The sequence below is a fragment of the Cavia porcellus genome, unplaced genomic scaffold, assembly GCF_034190915.1.
Source record: "Cavia porcellus strain 051 isolate PalLab524CR breed Dunkin Hartley unplaced genomic scaffold, mCavPor4.1 scaffold_20, whole genome shotgun sequence".
Lineage (NCBI taxonomy): Eukaryota > Metazoa > Chordata > Mammalia > Rodentia > Caviidae > Cavia > Cavia porcellus.
Genome location: NW_026947503.1, coordinates 32,383,206 through 32,399,805, shown reverse-complemented (window position 1 = coordinate 32,399,805; position 16,600 = coordinate 32,383,206). Strand labels below are relative to the sequence as shown.

Genomic DNA, 16,600 nt, shown 5'->3' with positions numbered 1-16,600 from the left:
ATGTTCAATCCATTCAGGGAATAAGGCATGCCCACACCTCCAGAGTTCAACGGAACCAACACAGACCAAGTTAGGAAGGCTGGAGAGTCCTCACACTATAGCAGGAAATCGCCAATCTGCTGGATGTGGAAAGCTTCTTGTACCACCATTGATTTGTCCTCTTCTTAGATTTAACATTTGTGGTGAGTGAAACAGCAGTACTCTCTGTCCCCATATCAACCCTGGTAGGCTAGCACCTGGACATAAAGTAGGACTATGGACAGTCTTTGAGGCCAGGACTGGAGCCTCAGTCACTCAAAAGGGGCAGGGGCAGGGGCAGGGGCAGGGCAGATGGGCTAGTCCTATAGGTTTTTAGATTTATTAATACTTCCCAAAGGATTTCAGTTTTTTCCCCTTCTCCTTTTTTCCAGTATAGAATAATGAACCCAGGGCCTTGCACATACTAAGCAATCACTCTACCACTGAGCTATATTCCCAGCCCTGTATAGCTTCTTAATCTACATTACATATAAAGTTTTGTTTGTCCCTTAAGATGTTTTCCACCCTCAGGTCTATCCTGAATGGCATTAAAATTGGTCTCCTGGAGTTCTTTTGAATTGTATCTACCCCGATGACTCACTGGAGACTTTCTAGGCAGTGCTGTAGTATGGAACAGCAAGTGTTAGGATGCCAAAGTCCAAGGCCGCTCCTAAGGTTACAACAGGTGTCCTCAGCAATCTCTGAGGGTGACTCTGCACATAGCTTATTTTCTTATTTTTTTTCCTTCTCATGTTTGTCTTCTTCATTATGATATCCTTATCTTGAGCACAATGCCTGGAACCTGGTAAGGCACTCAGTAAACATTTGTTCAGTGAATGAATGCGCTCAATAAGCATGCACTGGACAGCTTGCTTACTGTGCTGGCCCAGCTACCTGGGAGGCTGTGGGAGGAGGATTATTTGAACTCAGAAGTTTGAAACCAGTTTGGGCAACATAGAATCTTCCTTTAAAAGACCAAACCAACAAAAAGAGAAGATGTGGCCTTGGTAGAAAAATAGAAGCCATTTAAGAATGTTTATTACTTATGGAACAATGACTACCTGTTGAGTTTCTTCTATACATATTATCTCTTTTATTTCCACACCTTTTTTCTCACCCAGCCCTACTTGCGTTGACCTTATTCCTGTTTTGTGACTATACTGAGCTTATTACTACTTCAGAATCTTTATTCTTTGCTCATCCCAGATTAGTGCAAAGCTCACTCCTTTATATCATCCAGGTAACTGCTGAAATGTCACCTCCTCAGAGAGCTCCCCTTATTGCCCTATTTAAAAAAGTATCTTATTCTTTTTCCAAACCAAATCACATGATGGTCTTTTAAAAAAAAATCAGTGACTATGATTTAATTATATTGTCCACTATTTGATTAAAATATCCAATCAGCAATTTAGATTAGCAATTTAGTGGGCTATGGTGGTGCATACCTGTAATCCCAGCACTTGGGAGGCTGAGGTAGGATGATCATTGCAAGTCTGAGACCAGCCTGGGCTACAAAGTGAACTCGAGGCCAGCCTGAACTGCATAGTGAGACCTTGTCGCAAAAAGCAAAAAAAAAAAAAATTATCAATTTATATTATCCATATTTGTTATGCATCCAATATGAATAATTTAATTACATTTTCTATGTTAGTTTATCATATGTATTGCCCACTGGAATTCAAGATCTTTAAATGGCAAGCAATTTACCTCATACACCACTACTTCTCTATTTAAGGCAGTACTTGGCAAAGGGTAGATATTATATATATAAATAAAATAAATATATATATATATTTAATGTCTACATATATATTCACACACACACTTGTTTTATTTTGTTTTGAGCCTGGATGTCACTACATAGTATAGACTGGCCTTGAACTTGCTTATGTAGCCCAGGCTGACCTCAAACTCCCATCGATTCTCCTGCCTCAGCCTCCTGAATGTTAGGTTGATGGGTTGAGTATATTTTTGTTGGTTAAGAATTTTCACTTGGAGCTGGGGATTTAGCTCAAGCGCCTGCCTTGCAAGCAGGCAGTCGTGAGCTCGATCCCTGATACCAATAAAAAGGAAAAAGACAAAAGAAAAAAAAAAGAATTTTCACTTACCTCTTAGGGATCTCCTTAAAACACTTAAGGAAAAAAAATTAAACAAGTGTTTTGATACCTATTTATATAGAGGAAATAACTGAAGTTGAGATAGGTTCAGTAATTCCCTCAGGAGTATACACTCCTGATACGATTAATCATTTATTTATTATTACTACTTTTTAAAACAATATTAGGGATTGAATGCAGGGCCTTTATGCTGAGCTACATCCCCAGCCCATTTCATTTTTTTGTTTTGAGACAAGGTCTTGCTATGTTGCTAAGCTGCTCAGGCTGGGTTTGAACTTGTGATCCCTCTGTCTCAGCCCCTCAGAGTGCTGGGATTATAGATATGTGCCACCACCCCTGGCTACAGTCATGATTTGAATGTTTTTCTCTGCTTTACTTCTGTAGTGGTAGTCTCTATGCTCCTGACTTATAATAAAGTAAAAAATAAACACACAAGACAATACAAAGTCAAGTGCCTCAGAGTGGCTTGTGGTTGTTTGGAGGAGACCAGTGGAGTACATCCTGAGGAAGAGTGCGGCATCATGGAAGCAGCAGCTGGGGAAGACAGAGGAGAGGGAGGGGGAGAGAGAAAACCCCCGTGCTTCCAGCGTGGGCCTGTGTCCACCCAATGTGGCTGTGGCTGAAGAATATAGTCTGGATTTTCCACTTAGCAGAGGTGAGAATAGAGAGTAGGCTGTAGGATCAGCACTGCAGCCTACATTCCTGGAGCTTTGTGTCAAACCTCTTAACAAAGAACATTTTCCAAGGAGCTTTTGCGGAGTATACTTGGAACCAGAGTCTGGACCTGAATTCTAACTAATGGTGTAGCCTGAGGCAAGTTGAGACCAACTTCACAACTCACTGCCTATCCTAATTATGAGGTGTAACCAACACACACAGTGAATGTTTAAATAAGTTATTATACTAAGACATATAAGTATTACCATAAACCCACCTCAGAAAATTCCCTCTCGCTTCCAACAGACTTACCCTATCGTTTTTACCACTTTCTCAAGCAGTTCTCGAAGTTCCCTTTCATGAGTATCTTTAGGCAGAATGATCAAAAATATAGTGGATGTTACTGCTGGGTGTCACCCAACGCAAAGGAAGGCTTGTATAAACAGGTGATGTCTTCATTTATGACATCCAGCACATGTAACTTCTGGCTCTTCTCCAAAGTCAAAATGATCATGAAAGACAAAACTTTTGAGTCAGTTCAGGATATCAAGACAACCATGACAGCATAACTAAAGACATCCATGAAAAAGGACTTTCAGAACTGCTTCAGAAAGTGGCAAGAATACTCACTTATTGAAAGGGATTAATGGTAATGTATCTTTTACTGTAATGTATTTTTAAAAATTTTTAAATTTTCAGGGGCTGGGGATTTAGCTCAGCAGCATAAACTCCTGCCTTGCAAGCAGGCAGTCATGAGTTCGATCCCCTGTACTGATAAAAAGGAAAAACACACACACACACACAAAAAAAAATTTTTAATTTTCACCATATTTTTCAATCACACCTCATATCTGTGTATTGGTCAAGGCAACCCAGCCTGAGACAAGGGCAAAAGTTTTGGCCAGGATATCATTCTTAAAGAGTATTAGTGTTATTGTTGAGCCCATTGGGAAGGGAGCTGGAAACCACCCTCTCTGTAAAGGAGGAGAAAGAGAAATAAATACAACCAGTGTTCTCCAAGTAGGTATGAGGTTAGGGGTGTCTGGTGCTCATTTCTTTCCTGATTAAAGAGAGATAGGCAAGCAGGGCGTAGTAGCGCATTCCTGTAATCTCACCACAAGGGAGGCTGAGGCAAGAGAATCCATTGCAAGTTCAAGACCAGCCTGGGCTACAAAGTGAGCTCAAGGCCTCCCTGGATCCCTGAATTGCATAGTAAGACCCTATCTCAAAAAGGCAAAAAAAAAAAAAAAAGAGAGACAGCCAAGCATGCTGGCACATGCCTATAATCCCAACACTTGGGAGACTGAGGCAGGAGGATTGCTGTGAGTTTGAGGCCAGCCTGGGCAACATTTTAGGCCAACCTGTATTACATGAGACTCTGCCTCAAAAACAAAACAAATCAAGAATAAATGAGGCCCTTTAGCCCAGAGACCCCAGCCCCAGTTGCTTCCCTGGCCCAGTGCATTCTAGGAGCTGGCTCCTGTGGATGATGCAGATGTTGGCAGCTGAGGGAAGAAGTGTGGGACAGCTCAAAAGCAGCAAGAGTGAAGCGGGTCAGAAATGCCGAGGAAGTGAAAGTCAGCTGGGGAAGAAAAGGGGAAGAAGCAAAAGCAGACAGGCTGCAGCTGCCGGGAGCAACAGAAAAATCTCCAGAGGGGTCAGTATTCCGGAGCCTGAGAGAGGTGAGACCTACCCCTCTTGCAGGCTAAGGCCTGGGACCACCCACGCATCCCTTCACACAGTCCCCCTGTGAGAAGGGGCTGGGGGGCCCGCTCAGAGGTTTTCAGCCTCTGGCTCTCTCTCTTCAGTACCTGTCTGTTGGGCCTAATTTATACCTCAGAGCTGTGCAGCTGGATTAACCTTAAATCTTTCAAAGAAAGTAGGCACTGTGATTTTGGTCCTAGGTAAACTTAATTATTTTCCTCCAGATTGTCTATAAGGATATTTTTTAAAATATGAAAAGAATTTGGCATTGTTTATAGGATAGTTTTCCCCTCAAAGTTGAAAGCTAAACAAATACAAATATTCAGCAGAAGAGTGTTTTTTCACTAAAATGATGCTGACGGCGTAACTGCCAACTTTTTTTTTTCCTTTTGATGAACTTGTCAATTCCAGCACCCTCTACCTGCAATGTTCTATCTTGTGCCTGTGACACTGAGTGAAACTGTCAGATCCCAAGTTCACTTGTTGGACTAAAAATGCCTGGGTTGAAGGCTGACTTTCAGTCTGCTGGGGGAAGGGAAAGATTGGCTAAATCCTATCTGTTTCAGCTAATTTTCATAGTCATCCAGTTCTGAATTCTAAAATACGATACCCAACAGGCTCACACTGCATGTTTACTGAACGAAAGGATATTTGAAAAGTAAAGGAGTTTAATTTATCAAGAAGCATTGTATTAGTCTGTTTATTGTGATACTGGGGATTGAAGCCAGGACCTTAACACTGAATGATATCCCAGCACTTTTAAAATTTTTTGTTTTGAGTCAGGGTCTTACTAAAATCCCCAAACTGGGCTTGAATTTGGGTTCTTCCTGTGTAAGTAGAGTGCTAGGATTACAAGTGGGCACCACTACACCCAGCCTGCAAAGCATTTCAAATCAGTAGAATCTTTACTGTGCACTGTCCCCTAAATAATTTAGTGTTTATTTCCACCCCCACTGCAATAAATTTTGTATTTTAAGCCCTGTAAGTCTGGGCCCTAGAGTCTGGGGCTGTGCCCCTGGATCCTTTAGTCCATGGACAGCAGTACCAGTTCGGAGTTTGAGGAGCGTAGAGTCTCCAGCACATCTACTGAATCAGAATCTGCATCTTAACAGGATCCCCAAGTTGCTGTGCACGTGTCAAAGCTGGAGAAGAAACGCTGCTCTGAGGCACCTCAGGAGGTGTCCCCTGCGACCCAGTCAGGCCGTCTTTGAGCTACAACTGCTTAGATGCAGTGTAGCTCCACAGCACATACTGTGTAGAAGGCTGGAGCTACAGAGGGTTCAAATCTCAGCTCTGGGGCTGAAAGTGCAGCTAAGTGGTGGATCATGTGCTTGGCACTGGTGAAGCCCTGGGGTCAACCTTCAGCAATGCCCCTCAATCCAGCTCTGCTGCAAAAGGAACTTCATCATATGAACAAGTGACTTAAAAGTTTAAAAACAGTTCCGATTTAAAGACAATTTGCAAGGATCGTACAAAGAATGTCTAAATATCCATTACCCCTGATTCGCCAGGTACCAATATCTTGCAATCTCTCTCAATCTTTCTCTCTCTCTCTCTCTCTCTCTCTCTCTCTCTCTCTCTCTCCCTCTCTCTCTCTCTCTGTCTCTGTCTCTCTCTGTCTCTGTCTCTCTCTCTCTCTCTCTCTCTCTCTCTCTCTCTCTCTCTCTGTTAGTACTTCCAAACTAGTACAGAGTTAACACATTAGTGGAGTTTTATACACCGGTATGTCTTTCCCCTTAACCCCTCATTGTGTACTTCCTAAGAACCGGATATTTTCTTACACAGCCATAGCACCAGGCTGGCATCAGAGGAAAGCAGGCAAGGCCACGCAGGAGGGCTTCCTTCAGTTCTGCTCCTGAGGAGTCTTTCATGCTCCATGGCAGTCCTCATTCTGCATGCTATATTTATCAAAATCAAGAAATTTAGACTGAGAACTGGATGTGCTGGTACATGCTTGTAATCCCAGCACTGGGTGGCTGACACAGGAGATCACAAGTTTGAGCTCAGTCTAGGCAACTTAGCAATTTAGTGATACCATGTCTCAAAAACTTAAAACAAAACAAATGAAAAACAGCTAGGGATGTAGCTTAGTGTAAAGGTCCTACATTCAATCCCCAGTACTGTGCTCACTTGCAAAAACCAACCAACCAACCAACCAATCAAAAACCCTCTGGCCTTGGTACAGTGATGCTTATGTATAGTCCCAGCAACTCTGAAGGCTGAAGCAGGAGAATTAGGAGTTCAAGGCTGGTCTTGGAAACAAGCAACATAGTGAGACCAGTCTCAAAAACAAAAGCAAAGCAAAAATTTAAAAACTAAACAAAAACTAACATCAATTCCATACTATAGTATTATTTATAGTCCATTTTCCAATTTTATCAATTATTCCAATAATGTCCTATACAGAAGAAAAAAAAAAATTCTCCTAGACCTAAAGCTGGATCACACAGTATTTAACTCCCACATCTATTTGGTGTCCTTTAGTCTGGAACAGTTCCTCACTCAGCCTTTTGTCTTTCATTTTTATGCTATACTTACATATGGTAGACAGCGAGTTACTTTTTAACCCCTGGTTCAGTATTACCACCAGTTAAGATTAGTTTCTACTTTGTGTTGAATCAAGTAAGATGGGCAATGGGTGTGACAGATGGCAAGTGTAGGTAGATTAACAAGTAGCCAACACCAGTGAGGCATGTGTCAGTACCACGCAGAGTGCTTCATGAATATTCCCCGATTCAGTTTTTGCTCTGTGAGAGGAGCTCTATTTTTAACTAACATTTCCTGGATGAAGACTGTGAGACTTAAAACCATTTATCAATGTCTTTCATTAAGTGAGGAGTGGAGACCTGAACGAGGTCTCCAAAGACTGTCTGCTTAGTAACTTTTTTGTAATGCTTACTATAATTATTTTTTAGTACTGGGAATTCAACTTAGGGGAACTCTGTGATTGCACTATACTCCCGGCTGCTTTTATTTTTATTCTGAGATGGTATCTTACTAAATTGTCCAGATTGGCCTCAAATTTGTGATCATCCTGCCTCAGCCTCATAAATATCTGGGATTACAGGCATGCACCACCAGATCTGACTAAAATGGAATTTTTTTGAAAGATAAAGTTTATTTAACACAGAATTCATTATTTCAAGTATACAATTCATTGACTTTTAATGTATTCACAATGTTGTATAACCTGTAGCACTACCTAATTCCAGAATATTTCTATCACTCCCTAAAAAGAGACTTCCCAAACCCTTCTTCCCACTCCTTGAGAATCACTAATTTATGTATATACCTCTGTTCTTATGGATTTGCAAACCCACACAATGGAGCCTGAATGATAAAAGAGAAAGCAGGAACTGATACAGTGACATTTTGGATCTCAGAACAATGTGTTGAAAGAATCCAGATATAAAGATTGGAATACCATATAATTCCATTTATGTGGAATTCTCGAAGAACCCAAATATTAGTAATAGGGAGCAGGCCCCAAGAGATGGGATAGGTACTGACTGCACTGAGTACCTTTTTTGGAAGGACAGTGAGTTCTAGAAACTATGGTGGTGGTTTCATGATACTATATAGACATTTACTGAAATGCATCAAACTCTCTACTGAAAAGTAGCTTTGTATTTGTTTGTTTTTGGTGGTCCTATTGGAGATTAAACCCAGAGCCTTGGCACTGATCTCGTATCTATCTCTAACCCTTTTTATTTTTTTATTTTGAGACAGGGTATCATTAAATTGTTCAGGCTGGGCTTGAACTTGTGATCTTTTTGCTTCAGGATCCCAGAGTGCTGGGATTATAGGTGTGAGCCACCACATCTAGCTGAAAAAAGGTTTTCATGTGTAGGTTTTATTTGTCAATAAAAGTAAAAAAAATGCCCAACATATTTGGCCTCAAGTGGAGTTCAGGACATTAAGCGTGTTGTCATCACAGTCTGGCCCTTTATCTTCCAGTGTTATCTCAGTCTCTCTCTCCTCCATGCATTCATTCAACAAATATTGTCTGCTACTTGGTGTGTGCGAGTCTGGTATTAGGATCCAGAGAACCTGGGGAAAGAGAAGCTCTGTTACCTGGAAACCCACAGCCTAGCTGAACAGGAAGAAGAGCCCTGACTCTGACAAACACTGGTCTGTTCCTGGAGCCTCACCAACTGGTAAACGAGAGGAATACAAATACACATTCCAGACAGCCTAGGTTTTGGTCACTTGGAATTGCAAGTGACTGAATCAAGCTTCTGTTTTCTGAACAGGTAATATATTTACATGATTTAAAAAAAGAAATCATACAGTGAAAGGTTCCCTCCCATCCCACTTCTCTATCTACCTGTCCCTACCTCATCTCACACAACCATATTGTTAGATATTATTTCTGCTCCTTTTAAACACAAAAAAAAAAATAATAGTCACATTATTCTAGTCCTTTCTTTTTTATTTGGCAGTAAATCTTTTTGATCTTTCATTATAGGGACAGTAAACATTTTTACTCCTATAATTATGTAGTGCTCTCTTGGATGGATATCATAATTTGTTCAGCTACCTTACTCTTTATCTACTTATTTATTTTGCATTACTAAGGATTGAACACAGGGTCTTGTGCATGATAGGCAAGGGCTCTATAACTGAGCTGCATCCCCACCTCTTCAAATTTTCAGATAGGTTCTCGCTAAATTGACAGGCTGGCCTCAAACTTAGGATCTTCCTACCTTAGCTTTCACAATAGTTGGGATTACAGGGATGGGATACCACACTGGGCTAACTAGTCCCCCCTCCCCCTTTTTTTTAAATAAACATTTGTTTCTGTTTGCTATAGCAAATAATACAATATGTAACCATGTTTTGTTTTATATATGAACCAAGCATATCCATGGCTGTATATTGAATTTTTCTACCCATCCCACAAATACACCAATGACTTTCATTTCTAAGTTGCTTCTTTTGCTTTGGAAGGTCTCACTCCATCCTTTTCTGCTGGCCAATCTCTCCTTTCCCTCACTGAAACGTCACTCTTTCTGAAGATTTCTGAACTCCCTTGGGCAGGATTCCCTTATTTTTCTCTTAGCATTCCCTTCCCCATGTTCTGAACTGGCATTTATGACTCCACTCTTCCCTTCTAGACTGGGAGCTACTCAGGACTTGTACTGTGCTGGGTTTCTCTCTGGCTCCCTCTGTGCAGGACTCAGCACATGGCAGGCACTGCTGGAAACATTTGCTGCACGAATGGAGTCTACGGTTCACGAAGGGGTGTGGTGCAGCTATGTCCCTCCCGTCCCTCCAGGTCAGTGGCCTCCCGGCCTCTGTGAATACTGAAGACTGCTGCAAAGGCTATTCCATGGTTTCCCTCCTTCTCTCTTTTGTCCCTTCCCAATCTCCTACCCACTCTCTGACCCCACCCCCACCCCCATTGCCGGGATTCTGTCCACTGCTGCTCTTAAGGCCTGTGCTAGGTTTAGTAATGACAGCAGCTATGACAGTTTTTTAAAAAGAAATAAAAATAAAGATGGAGGCTTGCCTCTGCCCATGGTTTTTCTTCCTCATCAAGTCTTTGGCCTCTAAAGCTACAAAAACAAATGGCTTGACAGCCACATGCACATCAGAATCGCTTTCAAACATAACTTCCTGTATGTTAAGCCCAGTGTTTACTACGTTACTTTTAGGAATGTGGATACACTTAATGGTGTTCAGGCTGATCACTGTTAAGTGATTTCTTTTTCAGAAGCAACTTGCACTACTTTTAAATACCTACACTGAGTGAGCACTAAAATAAGATGCTAATTGTGCTGCAAGCTGTCAATGTTAGGTTATGTCATGGTATATTTCAATATAGTCACTTTTAGGTGGGCAGTGCTAGAGGTTCAAGCTCTATCTCTATCCCTGGAATGAAGAAATTCAAGTTCTACACTGCTGTCACCCAAGGGAAGTTCCTAACACTAGGAGGTGGAACTGCCAAAGAAAGGAAGCCAGATCTTCATCCTAGTACTCAGGAGGAGGCTGGCACAGGAGACTCTCCGCTTTTAGGAAAACTTTGCCAATTTAGTGAGACCAATGGCCAAAAAAACACCAAGAAGCAACCTTCTCTCAAAAAAAAAAAAAAAAAAAATGAAAAGAAACTTTTTATTTTTTATTTTTTTTTTGTATTGGAGATCAAACTCATGACCTTGTGCTCCCCAAGCAGGGTTTAGAAAAGAAAGCTTTTGAGCCAGTGTCTATCTAGGTCAGAGTGCATGATGAGCGAATTCAGATATTTTACCAGCAAAAGCCCCAGCAAAGGTGGTTGCTTGGTTCCTTTTTAAGTGCTTCAGGATTGTAGTCTTCAAAATTTCTTGCTTGCTTACCTCCAGAAAACTGGCAAAACTGTGTTTCTTATTTTAAAAATCCTATCTAAAATGTTTCAGTACTAAGTTTAAACAATGGCAAGCTTTGTTATTTCTGTCCCAAGTATTGACATTTTAAAAGAGGTCTGTGACATCATTCTTTAAGGGGACCTAAAAATCCTAATGCATCTATCATCCACATAAAATCACATGAAAAAGCTTTACTTTTAGACCAAATTTTATATCACTCACTTATCTCTTTCTTGTATTTCCATTACATTTGTCCCTCAGTATTTTAGTGTATTTTAGGCTGGAAACTCTTTTTGTTTTATTGATTAGCCTGTCATACTTCTTTACAGATTAAAAAATAATTTAAAATTGAGTATCAGCTAGACGTGGTGACACAGGCCTGTAATTCCAGTGTGCTGAGAGGTTGAGGAAGAAGAATCACAAGCTTGAGCCCATTCTGAGCAACATAGTGATTCCGTGAAACCCTATCTCAAAATTAGAATTAAAAAAAAGGACTGGAGATGGAGCTTAGTATGAAGGCCATGGGTTCAATCCCCAGAACAAAATGAAAACAAAACTCAATTTGACTGTATATATAATACAATGTTAATACCTTATTGATCTAAACAATATACAATATTATACATTTTTAAATACTATTAAAATTAATGCATAGAGTATTTTTTCCTGGAACAGCATAGTATTTAGAATCAACTTTACTCCTAATTTTCATTTTATAATAGAAGCATGAAACACTTTGTCCATTCATTTATAAATATTGAATACTTACTCTAGGTAATTGGAATACACTAGTGAATGGTACAGTTAAGCCCTGCCTTCATGTAGCTTAAATTCTAGTATGGAGAGGTGGCAGGCAATAATCAAGGTGCTATGGGGAAAAGACAGGAGAGCATAAGAGGGAGTTGTAGTACACAGGGAAAGTTAAGAATGGTTATGATTTCGATACTGTATTCATCTAAAGTGCCGCAGTTGGCGGTTCTAGGGGGTAGGTTTCTACAAACTCTGTGGGATTTGGGGCCTTTTATATGGGAATGATTGAGAGGCAGGACCACAGTCAATCAAAAGACTATCCAGCAGCTTCTACAGTACAATGACCTGCTGGTCTGCTGTACTGTGGAGTAGCAGAACAAGGGCTGGGTGAACCAGTATGTCCATCAACAAAGGATTTTCAAGTGAAGCCAAAGCAGGTGTTACATTAAACTCTCACTTATTTATCCCAACTAGTTCTCTGAAGCAATGGAATAATCTTCCAGTTTAGTGTTGAGGAGTAACTGAAGTATAATTTTCTGAAATGGAGAAAGGCTCTTTTCCAAATCAACTACTTAAAACATGAATGAAACCTCTGTGAGTTTTTTAAAAATGGGATAATATGAAGAAAGCTACTAACTGTATTCTCAGTGTAAGTACTGTATTTACTTTAACAATTAATCAGATCCTTCAGTAAATTGATGTTAGCCATCCTCTTTCCTGAAATGGGAATGTGTTTAGATAACAAAAACATCTTGGGCATCTTTAGATTGCTTTCTGGTTTCAATCTAAGAGGAAACTGAGTAGGTGTTGGGCAATCAGCAGGACTTGGTGACTCCTGATTGAGAGCTGTTAAGCAGGCTACTTACCTATGTGCTTCCTATCATACTGTAAGTGTGTTTCTCTTGATTGCTCTTTTTAGGTTATTTCCAAAAGTTTGCCCTTCCATGAAAAAGTGGCAGAGAGATATAGAAGTTTCCAAGTAATACATGCTCCATTTGGTTTCCTCCAAAATTGAAAGAACTTAATAACTGTAACAAAAATACTATTAGCATTGCCAACAAAATAGTGATTGTGATACTCATAATAAATAACGTACAATTTCCTTTGGTGATCTCACACACACAAAGAAAAGTTCTGATTTTTAAAAGGTCCTACTGGGCCTCAGGAAGACAGTGACTTTTCAAAAGGAGTAATGAGTTCCCAACGAGGGTCTCTGGGGAAGATGTGCACCATGCAGAGGGCACAGCCTATGCAGGAGTTTTAGCATGGAAACAGGATTAACATCTTCTAGGGTTAAAAAAGGAGGCAAGGAAGGCTAAAGCAGAGTGACAGGAGGTAAAGTAAAGGTGAGATTAGAGAGGGGATGATAGGCAGTGAGGTGGAAGTGCCAGCCACATAGAAACCTGTTGGCTATTGTAAGGATGTGGACTACACTGAATGGAACAAGGACCACTTAATACAGAGATGACTTATGTTTTAAGCGGGTCACTCTAGTGGTGGCAAATTTATGGCACGCATGCCATCAGTGGGGTGTTCATTATCACTGAAACCGCTGAAAGGTTCTCCATCACTGCTCTAGCTAATATGTTGAGAAAGGGCTAGCACAAGAACAGGAGAGCTCTGAAAAGAGTGATCCAAACATGAGATGATGGCAGCTCACCATCTGGGTAGCAGGGAGCTGGTAAAAGATGATCTGACTTGGGAAGAAATACGGGGTGTAAGAGAAAGAACGAAAGCCAGCATGACTCAAGGGGTTTTGGTCCAAGCGTCTTGAAGGATGGAGTAGTCATCAACTGAGATAGGAAAGCTAGTGGGTTAGGTTTGAGACAGACTATTGTTTAGTTGGTGACATGTTAGGTTTAAAATATACTGTACACTGATGGATATTAAAATCTGGAGTTCAGGTAAAAAGTCTGAGTGGGAGATATAAGTTTGGGAGTTGTCACCATATATTATGATATATATTTTAGATGGTACTGAAATGAGATCAGATAGCATATATGTTAAATGGTACTGAAAGGAATGAGATGAGATCACAAAGGAAATGAATATGCATAAAAACTCCTGGGCCACTCACTCACTGCAAGGTTTGAGACACGGAGACAATGAACAAATAAGACAGAGAAGGAAGGAGCAGGGAGGGAAACCAAGGACGGGGAAAGTGAATCAAGTGATTAGTTGTGTCAGCTGTTATAGACAAGTCAATCAAGATAAGCAGAAAGACTAGATCAGTGGTGACGAACCTATAGCATGTGTGCCACAGCAGGGTGTTTATATCATTGAAAGCTCTAAAAAGTTTGCCATCAGTGTACTAGATCATTGGATTTAGCCAATTTGAAGATCATTATTGACTGTGATATGATGCATTTTGATAGAATGGAAGGATGAAATCACGATGGAGTGAAGTGAGGAGACGGTGGGAAACCTACAACTTCAGCTGATAACCTGCTATATGTGTAACCTCGTATGCACTGATTATACTCTATATATGTGTAGTCTTCACACACAAATAGTGTTTGACATGTTTTTGACCTTTATAAAAATGGCATCATATTGTATGTATGCTGCTGCAGAGTATGGGGAGAAGAACTAGGGACAAAGTACAGAACAGAAAACTCTGGAAGTTTTATTGCAAAGGAAGCAAAGACATGGGTAGTAGACTGTGGAAATGGATCCATGAGAAGAAGCTGTGCAATGAAGGAATAACTGGTGCTTCAAAGTTTATGAAAATGAATCAACAGAGGGAAGTGTCAGTGCTGTGGAAGAAGAAATAACTGCTGCGGTAACAGTCATGACCTTGATTAGCCAAGAGGGGACTGGGATCCGTTGACTTAACAGAGGGACTAGCTCTACCTAGGAGCATGGAAATTCAAATACGCAATGAAGGGGAAGAGAAAGCTTGGGGATGGGTAGATGTGATGGTTGGATTCTGTGCAAGTTTTTGTCTCATTGCTTCAATATCCTCAGTAAGAGCCAAAGTATATGTACTCATGAGAATGAGGATGGAGGGGAGAACATATAGGTTATAGACAGAAAAAGTATGAAATCTAAAAAGAATGCAGGGGGAAAGTAGGGACGTTTAACACTAAAGGTCAATTTGAAAGTGAGGAAATTAAAGTGAAATTAATCAGTATGCCTTATGTCTTTATTCTAGCATTAGTGGTGGTATGGAGTAGGTGGAGAGCTGACTTGAATTAGGACTGTGGTTTTGCCAAGCAAGCAAGAAAAAGGAAAAAGAATAGGGGGCTCTGAGTATGTGCAAGAGTGACTATGACTGGGTAGGGGTTTAAACTAATAAGGATGGGAAAAAGCAGAGGCAAGGGTTAAAGAGTTGTTGCCATTAGAGTGCTGCAGAAAATGACCCGGAAATAGGAGGTGGTGATCACAGTGGAAGGTGCTTGAAATTGTGACTGTGAAGAAGCTGCAGTTTGATAAGGCTCTCATGATCTCAGTGGAGTGAGTAACTAAGTTAGGATGGAGGACAAGATCTTTGGTGGAGGAGAAATTAAGGAATTGAGGGGTCAGGGTACCGGAAAGATCATCTAAGCGTATAAATAACTACTATGGGATTAAGACAAAAGTGGCATTGGAGTGACTGACAGGAGCAGACGGTGAAAAAAGGAAAGGGAAGGAGAATAATGATGGTAGTACTAGACAGGAATAAAGTTGCTGGTTTGTAAGGAGGAGGAGGCAGACAGTCTGGAAGCATTGTTGAGGAGAGAGGACATATGTCATACCTCTAGGGTATTTTCTCTTAAGTTGAAAATACAGATGCCACTGTTTGGGAGGTGGAAGGGGAAGCAGTGTCCCAGGGTAAAGTCGGGTTTCCCTTAAGCAAAAAGGTGAAGGAAACCTGAAGGGAAATTCAGAGAAGAGGCTGAGCTTATAGAGAATAAATAAATAGATGGTGTGGTAGACAAACTATAATGATTGCCAGCCTCGGTGTTCAAACCCTTTTGTGATCCCTTCCTTTTAAGTGAAGATGAGATCTGTGATTTATTAGGGTTTATGATTATGTTATATAAAATTGTAACCAAGCCAGGCATGGTGGCACGTACCTGTAGTCCCAACTACTCATGACCCTGAAAGTAGGAAGATCATTTGAGCTCAGGAGTTCAGGGCCAGGGTGGGCAACACAGCAATGCTATTTCTTAGACAAACAAACAAATGCATTGTCTTTTTTTTTTTTTTTTTTTTGTCTTTTTCCTTTTTATCGGTACTGGGGATTGAACTCACGACTGCCTGCTTGCAAGGCAGGCGCTTGTGCTGCTGAGCTAAATCCCCAGCCAAATGCATTGTCTTGATGAGATTCTCTTTTGCTGGCTTTGAAGAAGCAAGCTGCATACTGTGAGCTTTCCTAGGGAGGAGATCACATGGTAAGGAACTGAGGAGCCTACAGGCAACAGAGAATAACATACTGAACACTACCAACAACTATGCAACCTTCAAAATGGATCCTCTGTCCTAGTAGAGCATTATTTTGCAGAGGGCCTGGGAAAGTCATGCCTGAATCCCACAGAAACAGTAAGCTAATACATATGTTCGGTTTTGAGTGTCTAGTTTTCTGGGACTATTGTTATATAGTAATACATAATGAATACAGATGGAATGGAAGGAGTTTAGTGTCAGTAATGTTGCTCAATGTTTAAAACTTCTGATGTATAATATTGCAGAATCACATATTTGTCTATTACCAAGTCATTTTAATGATATACCAGCTGACAGATCTTTTAATTCTGTTGACAGTGAAGGATTGGAAACCACTTCATTTGCAAAAGACTGTAATACCCACTCATTAAGGTCATTTACTTTCTCAACACAGACACCTATTTTTGAGTTGTGCTTTTGGATTGCCCAGGAGGTTCTGACATCTTGGGTCACCTTAGTAATGAGTGGCAATTTTGACTTTGTTTTGTATGATGTGAGGATGATCTTGTAAGGAGCTGCTATACATAGTAAAGATGAGTACACTCATCTTTAGCCTCAAGCTGGGAAATTTTAGAAAATAGT

The 16,600-nt window shown here is 40.6% G+C and overlaps 1 protein-coding gene across 24 annotated transcripts in view; it reads right to left on the bottom strand.

The window, feature by feature from the left end:
* Window positions 1-16,600, bottom strand: part of LOC106028573 (uncharacterized) — a 36,895-nt gene that overhangs the window by 18,518 nt on the left and 1,777 nt on the right. For 8 of the 24 annotated variants that reach the window (XR_010041417.1, XR_010041419.1, XR_010041423.1 and 5 more), the window contains one exon: window positions 1,464-1,570. The exons of 9 other annotated variants lie outside the window; for them this stretch is intronic. The gene's annotated coding sequence lies outside the window, so the exon portion shown is untranslated. Of the gene's footprint in view, window positions 1-1,463; window positions 1,571-3,104; window positions 3,283-3,592; window positions 8,547-9,543; window positions 15,948-16,600 lie in introns of those variants that run through there. 7 more of the 24 variants (XR_010041424.1, XR_010041425.1, XM_063231640.1 and 4 more) reach the window with 4 other exon arrangements.